The following is a 14118-nucleotide window of genomic DNA, read 5'->3' on the forward strand; positions in this document are numbered from 1 at the left end:
TTTATACATGCACACAAACGTATCTACACTACTATACGTCCAGATTTCTACAAAGAACTAGCTTGCTTACTCGACGTCGCTCATGACAGCAAAACTACTTACCCGTATATGCGAGTGTGCCATGGGTAACACCTAGTATGTTACATAGATAATGCATTTTATTTATAGCACGATGGGTTTCAGGTGCAACTATTTACAATTGTATCTGATGTATGCATGAGTGTTTCTCTCCTTTTCTTGACTCGCGGTCATCTTTTCGTGGCTTTACTGCATTCGTAAAATATAAACCTTGGAATTTTGTAACCGCTAAACTAATAAAATACTATTTCTTGTGTATCTAGTTACAGGTATTGTGCTTCCGTTATTGCCTAGAATTACAGACATACGCAAACCACACTGTTTACGTGAAATCACGACATGGTATGAACCTATCACAACAGTATTCATTCACAATGAATTTAGATACAGTCAGAGGTGTTCCGTTTACGTGTATTACATTACTTAAATCAAATTGTCCTTTATAGCTTCTATCAGTAACACAACTGACTATTTGAATTATAAATTATGCTTTACTTTCTATTTTATACTAGTTTGTTGCAAACATTGAGAGGAATGCATGAAGGAATGAATATACAGTATTTAAAGGAATTTTATTTGAATATTTTAATTTATTCGCTATCTAGCTCGTCATTTATTTCTTCTGATATCTTGTCGTAGTTGAAAAATGTGTATATATCTTAAGATCTATGTTTTCAAACGGTGACCAATGATTTTTTTTAATGTGTGTTGCTTTGGCTGATTACTTCTGTGAACTAATTGCTATTGTAGACTGTTCGTGGAGATAGCTACTTTCATATCATGCGACCTAAGTAGTTTCCCTACTTTTTGGAAAACTGTAACATATAAAGTGTGTGCTGGACGCACATTTGATTTTATTCCATAGATCCCAGAATTTCATTCTGTTGTGGTTTTGTTTCTGCCTTTTCCCTATCATTGAGCTGGGTAAGTCATTAGCTAATTTGCTTAATGGTGTTAAGTTCCTTCTCTCTGTTCTCTTTCTTCAAAGGGGTTTTATTTGCTTTGTGTACCATCGATTTGTACGCAACCTTATAGCGTTTATCTGGGTGCCATGATGCGGCAGGGGATGAATGAAATTAAGTCTTCGCAGTATGTTACAAACCTGGCAAACACGTGGGAACAGAGAAGGCCAGTATACTACATAAAACTCTTTCTTTCAAAAAATATCCAAAATGCTCTTTTTCGCCACTAATACTCGGGAAAATAAACCTTTGGTAGCATGCTCCCAAGAGCATTGGAACAGTGGTGAAGGGCAAAATTCCTAAGACTGGTCGTGTTTGTCGAGCGAATAGTTAAGCCTCTGTTGTGAACCTCCAGTTACTGGCAGTACGCTGTTTACAGTCAACAGCAAGTATCAGGCTGCACCCAACCAAGCATCCGATCCCACGAGTGTAGTTCTTTGACAGGCATCCTGGTGACTGCAATCGTATTTTGCTGCACCCCAATAGAATGTTCTTGTTGACTTCAGTATCTTGACAGGTATATAAAAAGCTGTATTTAAGGAAGTCCACTGCTACACGAAAACGTACTCGTACAAGGAGACCCTCTGCTTTCAGATCTTCTGTGCAGTAGTGGTATAATTTGGCAATTAATCAGCTTACTTATGCAGGGTGTTTTTTTTTTACAACGTATAGGGATTGATCGATGAGAGAATACGGAACAAAAAAGGTCTGATGAACTTATATCCGGAAATGCAATGTCTCCATTCTAGAGACTATTTATTCAATCATACATTGTTACAGAGACTGCAGTCTAATACGCGCTGTACGATGCAGCCACAGTTACAGTATGTGCTGAAAATGGTTTCCATGTGCCTCAAACACGCGTGTACCCGCCGTAGCATGTTCTGTCTTACACGTTCACACTGGCAAAGCTTCATCCGAACAGTGTCAAAGGCAGCATGAATACGCTGCCCCAGTTTCTTCACATCTGGAGTGGGCTCTTCATACACGATACATCTGAGATGGCCCCAAAACCAGAAATCGCTCGGCGTGAGATTCGGTGAACGAGCAGGCCATGCATCTTGACCCACTCGTCCGATGCAACGACCAGGGAAGACACGATTGAGATATGTTCGGACGTTAATGGCGAAGTGGAGAACCATCATGTAGGAGCCACATAACCCTTCGAATGATCAATGGCACTTTATCCAGCAGGGGAGGCAAAGTCACCCGCAAGAAACGTCTTTAGTGCCAGCCTGTTAGGTGACGTGGAAGGAAGATTGATCCCAAATTACGGTCGTCAATTACCCCGCCCCACACATTCCGGCTGCACTGATGGTGATGATTCGCTGTCGCCATACCATGCAGGTTCTGCATAGTATCCCAAAAATGACTGCAATGAACGTTGAAGATACCACTCTGCGTAAAAGTGGCCTCATTTGTGAATAGAATGGATGACACAAGTTCCGGAATCGTGGTTGTCTCATGAAGAAACCAGTGACAAAACTGCTCCCGATGTGGAATAATAAGGATAGTGATAACTGTCATGGAGAATGTTCCACGCGGCCGTCTGGCTTACCCTTTACCGGTGAGCCAACTATCTGCTACAGACACGGTGGTCGCCTTCCACAGTGTTAATCACATTTTCCTCCAAGTCTGGTGTCAGGACATTTTCGTGAATCCCTGCTTCCTGAATCGACCCTGTCTCAGACAAACGTGGAAGCACTGTTGCAAACATTAAATTCTGTCTTTTGTGTCAGCGGAGATACGTCTCCTGATACCACCTTGCTGTCTGCCACATGTGGCCATTTGCCTTTCTGTAAGTATACACAATGTCGGCAAGCTCTCGATGCGAATACAGAACACTGTATCACATCCACTACAAGGTGAGACAGCCAGAAAATTGAATCGGACACAACATTACCAATTACTATAGCAGGAGAGGGCGCTAGGGCACGATGTAAGAGAAACATTACCACCCTCTACGAGGAACAGCGCGTATTAGACCACAGTCTCTATAAAAAAATATAATTGAACAAGTGATATCTAGCATGGAAACCTCGCATTTTCGGCCATAAGTTCATTAGACGTTTTTTCTTCCGTATCCTCTCATCATCCCTAGAGTTTGTACACGGTGGAAAAAATCGTCCTGTATGTTTCCTTTACCTGGAACTCATTTTCTTAGAAAAAATATAACAATAATTTAAAAAATTTGGATGATCAGACTTGTTTCATTAAAATTAGTTGAAAGTACTCGGATATGTTACCTAAATGAGAAATTATATTTAAATGACTATCAAAACCATGATTATATTGCAGTTATGTAGTAGTTGGAACTCACCGGTCATTTATTTGTGTATACAGACTTCGGAAAGAAATAATGGAACTGTTGTCTACAGTGATCAATGGGACTGCTAAATAATCAGAGACAAGGTAAAGCTTCCAAGAGAGACACGCGCCCAAAATCAAAATTTTGTAAAGGGTAATGTTTCATAAATGGTCGTTTGACTAGACAGAGTTGAATGAGAATCTTTTGCACCTTTGTGAATTGGATACAGCTCTACAACGGTATAGAGAAGTCAGTTGTTTGGTTTACGTTTTCCAGCACAGACGTTAATGTCCCTTTGTTATCACAAATCTACAAAATCTGTTGGTACCATTCGGCTCTAGAGGACTATAAACTCCTTAAAAAGCACAATTAACATCCGGAAACAAAATACTATGTGGAAAATCTCTGCGTGACAGTACAACATTTACTGAACACATAAAACCAACGAACAAAGTCCTCCTCTTGTCGTTCTTGAATAGATTATTCTCTATTACTAACTGAAATTTATTGCGGAGGTGAATTAGTCTTTTCCTCTCTCAATCCTACTACCAAGTCCCTATTCTCCTGTGCCCTAGTTATTACTAGCTGAAATTTATTGAGTAAGTCAATTAGTTTTTTCCCTTCTCAATCCTACTACGAAGCCCCTATTCTCCCGCATCCTTTGTTCTACTCCTTTCCCTAAGCCCATAACTGTTAGTTTTCATGTCTCTTTGTGTTCTGAATAACAGTTCAGTATCCTCATATACTTTCTCTATCTCTTCATCTTGTACTTGCGACGTCGGCGTTTATACCTGAGCTACTGTTGTCGGTATTGGTTTGCTGTCGATTCTGATGACAATAATATTACTGAACTGTTCACATAAACTTGCAATCTGCTCTTCCCTTCTATTTATAACGAATCCTACTCCAGTTATACCACCTTCTGCTGCTGTTGTTATTACCCTGTATTCTTCAGAGCAGAAATCCTTGTCTTCGCTCCATTTCATTTCAGCTGATGCCTACTACATCTAGACTGAATGTTCGCATTTCTTTTTTAATTTTTCTAGCTTTTCTTCAACGTTAAAACTCCTGCCATTCCACTCTCCTATTCGTAGAGTGCTATTCTTTCTTCTATTATTCAACATTTTTCTCATGGTCGCCTCGACCATGGCCGCCGCTCGCAGAGGTCCGAATTGGGGACTAATCCGAAATCTTTTGCCAACAGAGAGATCATCACGACACTTTTTCGATTACAGGCCACACGTCCTTTGATTACACATTGTGTCTCTATTACAATGTTTTCCATTGCCTTCTGCATCCACATGCCGCTGATAATTGCTGATTCAGCCGTCTTTTAGCAGCAGCCTTTCATTCCAACAACAAGGAAGTGCCCTTGAACCATTGTCCTTTCCTCCGTCCTCTCTGACAAGGCCGTTGCCAGAGCGAGGGAGGGTCCTTATACTGGAAGTCTTCAGCCACCATTACCAATGATTTTTATTTGGAGGTTAAGCAGATGATTGCTACTCAAAGGAGCTACCCGTAGACCACGAGTCCATACCTATTTTCGTATTCTTAACCAGATGTGAGTAGGTCGAAATTGTATGTTCAGGGACACTAGGACAACTTTATAAAAAATAAAAAAGTCTCCTGTGACTGCGCCGCTCACGATTTTCTCATTTTTCACAAAATTGTCCTAATCTCCCAGAACATACAATTTCATCCCACTATCACTTTTACCTAATAATATAATATAATATGATATAATAAAACAGTAACAGTTATAATAAAAAATCATTTATTTTACATACATTTCCCATAGGTGAATGTAATAAATATATAATAAAAACAAATATATAAAATCATTTACTTTCTGCTTCAGCAGCCATAAGATTATTATGAGTTGTTGTTTGTAAATGTTTTTTGAAGGAGGATTTATTTACAGTTCTGCCACATTTACAAGTAACTTTAATTTTATTACGCTCCTAACAGCATTCTTTGCATACATATTTATGTCCACATGTTTGATATTTATCTTTATAAAATTCCTCAGTACCTTTTTTAATCGTACATTGACTACACTGTCTTAATTGTGGCTTAGTGCTGTCTATTTAAATAAAATAAAATTAATGAGAAAAATAATTTCACATTTGTGAACATAAGTAAATGTATTAGTTAACAGAAGTAAATTTTTTACATTGTGAATTCCAAGTCATGAAATTCATTATTTCTGTTTTTAAGTTTCTTCATTCCTTTATATTTCAGTTTCATTTGTCCTTTTTTAATTACTTAAAGTTCCCAAGGATCAATTAATTTCTAATATCAATTTGGTAAAATAACTTTAAAATCATTATTAAGTGCCTTACAAACTTTTTTCCATGTCTAGTATTTAAATATTCACAGTCAGTAACATTATATAAAACATTAATCTCTAGTTCAGTTATTTTTGTAATCTCTTTTGAGACACTAACATCATTGTGTTTATTGATCATAGTCTCAATTTTTATAGAAAAAATGTTATTGGATTTATATATAATAATTATTTATTACATTTTCCATAATGAGTAATGACCATATGGTACTGTATCTGTTCTATTTTCTAAAACATATCTTTTATTATCATGGGGACTTAGTGCTTTTTTGTTTACTTGAATTGTATATATCTCATATTTTTCACTTATAATTAAAATAAGTTTTCTATATTGTTCTATATTGTTAAACAAACAATCGTTATAATCTTCTAAACTAATTTGGTTTTTAACAACAGATTTTTTAGTTTCTTTAGATTTCTTTCCTATTTTGTCACCAACTTTATAAGCATACGTTTTTCCTTTGAACCACAAAATTCTTCCATTATTTTTCCATTATGTTCATATTTCATTTTACCAACAACTTTCTTGTTTAATTTTGAAATATTGCTTATATTATCTATTGGATAATCACTTGTATCAAAATGATCAATCATTGATTTCATATCTTCATAGAAATCTTCGGTTTTAATATTGTAAATATAGCTATCTGCATCTTGATAACAAAATTCAATATTTTCTCCATATTTAGGTTTCCTAACTCTACAGTGAAAATCATACATTAATTCTTTAGATAAATCAAGAATACTTAATCCAACATAAATAGGTTTATTAAATATTATTATAGTTTTATTCATAAGAATAGCAGCTAGATTTTGAGTAAATATAGTTCTATGTTTAAAGTTTGGTTTAGCTACCAGTTTTGCACATATTTTACTTTTTGAACTAATTTTATATCTTGTCTTTTTCTTATTTTTTTCCATTGTTTTAGGAAACACATAATTGTTCATTAATTTATAGAAATCTTTTTCAAAATCATTTGCAGCTTTATATCTTAACAGTTAGTTTAGATCTATATACTTCTTTAACCAATCAGATTGTTTAAATTTTAACACTTTATGTATTTTTGTAAGTTTCATTCCTAAAGATAAAAATTGTTTAAGATTTTTATAATGTGCTACAGAATTACACTTTTTATTTAAAGTAGTTATGAATTTAATTCCATTTGTACCTGGAACAAGTACTGATTCAGGAGCTAGTGGTAAATCTTTATGTAAATCAAGTAATTCTTTCGGATATTCTACATCTATTTCCAATATTTATCCACCTTGACTATTGTTTGACATTTTACTTAGTTTTGTACAACTAAAATTATTTGGTTCTTCCCATTTAAATCCGCCATATGGTAAATATAGGTTCATAGCATAACCATACTAATTATTTGCATCTAGATACATTATATAATTTGATATTTCTTTGTCATTATGATCTTTTAAATAGTTATTATTTGCTTTTACATATCTTTAACAACATTGTGAATTCCACCTGTTATTCCTTTTTCAACCATTAGAAGCATATCATAATCATGTATTGACATACGTTTTTATTCCTTTTTGTGTAAGGACATTTACATAGTGTACAAACTGTAGATTTAAGATACATTTTGTATTCATCAAGACCAAGTGGTCTCATTTTTTCAATTTCAGAATATTTCCATCCACTTTCTTCAACTTCTTGATTTATACATTCTATACATTTTTATGACAATTTGGCCTCTATAAACAACAAGATCTTTATTATTTCCATATATATATATTTAATATAATAACAAAATCCACTTGGTTTATGTTTTTGATATTTCATTGTGTATGGCATTTCGGGATTTGGTTCACAATTATCCATTTTTAAAAGTAAACTTTCAAAATCAGCATAAATAACAAATGGAACTTTTTGTGTAAAACGATCATTTTGAAAATATTTTAATACTCCTTCAACTGGCATTTCAACTTTTAATGGTTTATTAGTTAAACAATTTTATGTGTGCTCATCTAATTTTTCTTTACAATTAAAATGTAATAAACATAAATCACAAATACATTTTACTTCAGTATGTTTAGTAATTTGACTTGATACAAGTCTAGATAATTTTTTTATGAAACAATAATGTGAATTATTATCTTTCTTGAAACAAAGTAGATTTACATGTGTTTCCTTTTTAGATTCTGTTATTGTTAATGGATATACTTGATAACTTTCATCTATAAAATCAAATGAATAAACATTAATAGATAAATTAATTATATTTTCTAATTTTGGAATATGATCAACTAATACAGGAAATTCTATGTTTTCAAGTTTTTTATCAAGATCAAGACCAACATTTTTAGATTTTGTTATTCTTTCTGGATGTTCATCTACAGGAAACAAAGCTGCTTTTATAGACCATGAAAACACTTTTGATTATTATTTTTGACATTAATTCATTTTTTTTAGTTTTAATATTATCTGGTAAATCAACATAAGGTCATCTTGTTGTTGTTGTTGTTGTGGTCTTCAGTCCTGAGACTGGTCTGATGCACCTCTCCATGCTACTCTATCCTGTGCAAGCCTCTTCATCTCCCAGTACCTACTGCAGCCTACATCTTCCTGAATCCGCTTAGTCTATTCATCTCTTGGTCTCCCTTAACGACTTTTACCCTTCATGCTGCCCTCCAGTACTAAATTGGTGATACCTTGATGCCTCAGAACATGTCCTACCAACCGATCCCTTCTTCCAGTCAAGTTGTGCCACAGACTACTCTTCTCTGCAATTCTATTCAATACCTCCTCATCAGTTATGTGATCTACCCATCTAATGTTCAGCATTCTTCTTGTAAACCAATTATTCTATTTAATGACCATCCTGATCCTTATGGTTGAAAATCAGATATTTTTTCTAAAATATGCCTTTTACAATACTTGTTTTTTATAAAAATCTATTTCTGTTAAAATAGCATAGTTTAATGTTTGCTGTCAAAATTCTGGAACTTTTCATTTGTTTCATCTGTTTGTAGTTTATATTCACAATATAAATAAAAAATTTATCTTTACATCATGATGTACTTTCAAATAGTCTTAAACAATTTTAAAAAATTTTAATTTTTACTGCATTTAAGAAATGATTAGGGTGAAGTATATCAATATTATTTTCTAAACTTATAGTCTGTAATCAGTTTCCAAATGCCTTTTCAACTAAGTAATCTTAATTGTTTGTCTATCTCTTGGTTTTACAAATATATTTGTAGAAAATGGAAATATTCCTTTAATGGTATATCTTCTTTAGTTAGAAAATATCATAAAACGCTAGTTTTTTCAAAGATTTTCACCAGTGGCAGCTTTATTAATACTTGTTTGATTTGCCATTACTTTTTAGGTACATAAATATTAACCATATTTTTATATATTTTACATACTTCAATTAAATAATTTTTATGATTTTCACTTAAGATATATTATTATTAACAATATTTGTTTATTTTCACTAACTATAGGTGTATTATTTCTAACAATATTTGGCTGATTACTAATAATAATTGAACGATTACTAATAATAAAGCTAATTAAATCAACTTTACGTAAATTTGAATATCTTCGTAAATTATTTATTCTACGAAATTCATGAAGTCTTACAACAGTAAACTGTTGTAGTTGATTAGCAACTTGTTCTAGCTGAACAGGAATGTTACCTTCCATTTTACTCCTCTGTTTAATCCAAAAAAAATTATTAGATTTGTAAAATGAATTTTTTAAATAAAATGATAATTATTTAATAGATGGAGAAGGATTATTATTTAATAAATAATTAAACTAAAAGAGTATTGGTGTAACAATTAATTATTCTTTTAAACAATTGGTTTAACACTCAATTATTTTATGAACAATTAACTTATTATTTTTTTAAAAATCAATTATTTTTTAAATAATTTCTTTAAAAATCAGTTTGCTCTTCTGTTTATTAGAAAAAATTATTAGATTTACGAAACTTATTTTTATTAAATAAATTGAAAATTGTTTATTAGATGGATAGAATATAAATAATAAAGGATTATTATTTAAAGTGAAAGGTTTCTTATTCTTATTATATTCTAAAGTACATTTTTTACATTTATTATTATGTTTATCTTTATGTGTTGGGTTATATAAACACAATTAACTTCTTTAATTTCTTGACAAATTTTACATTTCTTTTTTCCGTCAGTTATTACTTCTTCATCATTCATTGTAGATTCATTTTCCATTTTTGTACGTTCTTCACTTGGATTTCGTCTTAAATGCTCCTAGAAATAATTTTTAGGAATGCTTTTTCCACATGCACAAGTAATTCAATTTTTATTGTAATTTTCTACATGATATTATTTTAAACATAATCTACAATTATTTCTATAACCATCTTTTGTATACTTTTTGTAAAGCTAAATTATCAATTGCTTTCTCTGTATTACAATAATTCCAAAATTTAGTTTTTGGAAGAAAATCGTGTTGAACTTGATAGTGCTCCATTTATATAGAAAAAAGTTATTAGAATTATAAAAAATTTAGTAATTTTTATTATGTTTTAAATTTAATAATTTTTTATAATTTTTTTAAGTTATTTATATAAACTATTTTAAAAATGAGAATCATAAGAATCATCATTAAATTCATAGTCCTGATTTTAAAATTGTCGATTTCTATCAAATAATTGATCAAAAAAGCTTGTAATTACTGGTAAAGGATCAAAAGATTGATCTAAAGATCTAATTATATTTAGTGGTAAGGAATCAGATGGTTTCATTGTGTCAATTGAGGTTGGTTCTTTATTTTTAGTAATACTTCTACAAATTGGAGAATTTTCTTTCTCCTTTAACAATTCATCAATATATTCTTCATGAAAAATACGTCTGCAATTTGTTTTAACAAATTGATTATTGTTTTCAACACTTAAACTATTAGCACAATCAATATCCTTTTCACATACGTCAATTAGTACATAAGTTTCTTTTAGTTTAGTTTGCATTTCGTTTTGGTTTTCCATTTATAAGAAATAATATCTAGTAGATTTATAAAACAGATAAATTCTATAATTTAATTTAATCATATTTAAAATCTACAAATTACACAAAATATTAATTTTTGCAAAACTAATAAAAAATATTTCTCTTAAATGGAATCGATTGTAAATCTAATCAAGAAAATGCTTACTTACAACTATAAGCAGGTTCTAATGATTATTGACAAAAACAATAATCCTTGGTTTACAGCAAAAGTTGGTGCTGAACTATTAGAATATTAAGACTCAGATCAAGCAATTAGAAAGAATGTAGATACAAATGATTCTAATTTATTTGAAAATCTAAGACACATCCACCAGATGGAATTAACTTATACTGAAAAAAGAACTATATTGATTAATGAATAAGGACTATATTCACTAATTTTATCTTTTAAAAAAGAAGAATCTAACAATTTAAAAAATGTTTTACTCATTATGTTTTACCATTAATTAGAAAACATGGTGAATATATGATTAAAAATTAGATGATTGATGATTATAAATATAAAAAAAACACAAAGAGGACTGTATACATTTTAATTGAATTATTTCTGTGTTTAATTTATTCCATTCTTGTAGTTGATGTGTAATAAATTAGAATCATTTGTATCTACATTCTTTCTAATTGCTTGATCTGAGTCTTAATATTCTAATAGTTCAGCACCAACTTTTGCTGTAAACCAAGGATTATTGTTTTTGTCAATAATCATTAGAACCCGCTTATGGTTGTAAGTAAGCATTTTCTTGATTAGATTTACAATCGATTCCATTTAAGAGAAATATTTTTTATTAGTTTTGCAAAAATTAATATTTTGTGTAATTTGTAGATTTTAAATATGATTAAATTAAATTATAGAATTTATCTGTTTTATAAATCTACTAGATATTATTTCTTATAAATGGAAAACCAAAACGAAATGCAAACTAAACTAAAAGAAACTTATGTACTAATTGACGTATGTGAAAAAGATATTGATTGTGCTAATAGTTTAAGTGATGAAAACAATAATCAATTTGTTAAAACAAATTGCAGACGTATTTTTCATGAAGAATATATTGATGAATTGTTAAAGGAGAAAGAAAATTCTCCAATTTGTAGAAGTATTACTAAAAATAAAGAACCAACCTCAGTTGACACAATGAAACCATCTGATTCCTTACCACTAAATATAATTAGATCTTTAGATCAATCTTTTGATCCTTTACCAGTAATTACAAGCTTTTTTGATCAATTATTTGATAGAAATCGACAATTTTAAAATCAGGACTATGAATTTAATGATGATTCTTATGATTCTCATTTTTAAAATAGTTTATATAAATAACTTAAAAAAATTATAAAAAATTATTAAATTTAAAACATAATAAAAATTACTAAATTTTTTATAATTCTAATAACTTTTTTCTATATAAATGGAACACTATCAAGTTCAACACGTTTTTCTTCCAAAAACAAAATTTTGGAATTATTGTAATACAGAGAAAGCAATTGATAATTTAGCTTTACAAAAAGTATACAAAAGATGGTTATAGAAATAATTGTAGATTATGTTTAAAATAATATCATGTAGAAAATTACAATAAAAATTGAATTACTTGTGCATGTGGAAAAAGCATTCCTAAAAATTATTTCTAGGAGCATTTAAGACGAAATCCAAGTGAAGAACGTACAAAAATGGAAAATGAATCTACAATGAATGATGAAGAAGTAATAACTGACGGAAAAAAGAAATGTAAAATTTGTCAAGAAATTAAAGAAGTTAATTGTGTTTATATAACCCAACACATAAAGATAAACATAATAATAAATGTAATAAATGTACTTTAGAATATAATAAGAATAAGAAACCTTTCACTTTAAATAATAATCCTTTATTATTTATATTCTATCCATCTAATAAACAATTTTCGATTTATTTAATAAAAATAAGTTTCGTAAATCTAATAATTTTTTCTAATAAACAGAAGAGCAAACTGATTTTTAAAGAAATTATTTAAAAAATTATTGATTTTTTAAAAAATAATAAGTTAATTGTTCATAAACTAATTGAGTGTTAAACCAATTGTTTAAAAGAATAATTAATTGTTACACCAATACTCTTTTAGTTTAATTATTTATTAAATAATAATCCTTCTCCATCTATTAAATAATTATCATTTTATTTAAAAAATTCATTTTACAAATCTAATAATTTTTTTTGGATTAAACAGAGGAGTAAAATGGAAAGTAACATTCCTGTTCAGCTAGAACAAGTTGCTAATCAACTACAACAGTTTACTGTTGTAAGACTTCATGAATTTCGTAGAATAAATAATTTACGAAGATATTCAAATTTACGTAAAGTTGATTTAATTAGCTTTATTATTAGTAATCGTTCAATTATTATTAGTAATCAGCCAAATATTGTTAGAAATAATACACCTATAGTTAGTGAAAATAAACAAATATTGTTAATAATAATATATCTTAAGTGAAAATCATAAAAATTATTTAATTGAAGTATGTAAAATATATAAAAATATGGTTAATATTTATGTACCTAAAAAAGTAATGGCAAATCAAACAAGTATTAATAAGGCTGCCACTGGTGAAAATCTTTGAAAAAACTAGCGTTTTATGATATTTTCTAACTAAAGAAGATATACCATTAAAGGAATATTTCCATTTTCTACAAATATATTTGTAAAACCAAGAGATAGACAAACAATTAAGATTACTTAGTTGAAAAGGCATTTGGAAACTGATTACAGACTATAAGTTTAGAAAATAATATTGATATACTTCACCCTAATCATTTCTTAAATGCAGTAAAAATTAAAATTTTTAAAATTGTTTAAGACTATTTGAAAGTACATCATGATGTAAAGATAAATTTTTTATTTATATTGTGAATATAAACTACAAACAGATGAAACAAATGAAAAGTTCCAGAATTTTGACAGCAAACATTAAACTATGCTATTTTAACAGAAATAGATTTTTATAAAAAACAAGTATTGTAAAAGACATATTTTAGAAAAAATATCTGATTTTCAACCATAAGGATCAGGATGGTCATTAAATAGAATAATTGGTTTACAAGAAGAATGCTGAACATTAGATGGGTAGATCACATAACTGATGAGGAGGTATTGAATAGAATTGCAGAGAAGAGTAGTCTGTGGCACAACTTGACTGGAAGAAGGGATCGGTTGGTAGGACATGTTCTGAGGCATCAAGGTATCACCAATTTAGTACTGGAGGGCAGCTTGAAGGGTAAAAGTCGTTAAGGGAGACCAAGAGATGAATAGACTAAGCGGATTCAGGAAGATGTAGGCTGCAGTAGGTACTGGGAGATGAAGAGGCTTGCACAGGATAGAGTAGCATGGAGAGGTGCATCAAACCAGTCTCAGGACTGAAGACCACAACAACAA

The 14118-nt window shown here is 30.1% G+C and overlaps 1 protein-coding gene across 1 annotated transcript in view; it reads left to right on the forward strand.

Moving 5' to 3' along the window:
• The window catches only part of LOC124805091 (nose resistant to fluoxetine protein 6-like), a 279871-nt gene that overhangs the window by 16831 nt on the left and 248922 nt on the right, over window positions 1-14118 (forward strand). The gene's annotated exons all lie outside the window — the stretch shown is intronic.

Source organism: Schistocerca piceifrons, chromosome 7 (assembly GCF_021461385.2).
Source record: "Schistocerca piceifrons isolate TAMUIC-IGC-003096 chromosome 7, iqSchPice1.1, whole genome shotgun sequence".
Classification (NCBI taxonomy): domain Eukaryota; kingdom Metazoa; phylum Arthropoda; class Insecta; order Orthoptera; family Acrididae; genus Schistocerca; species Schistocerca piceifrons.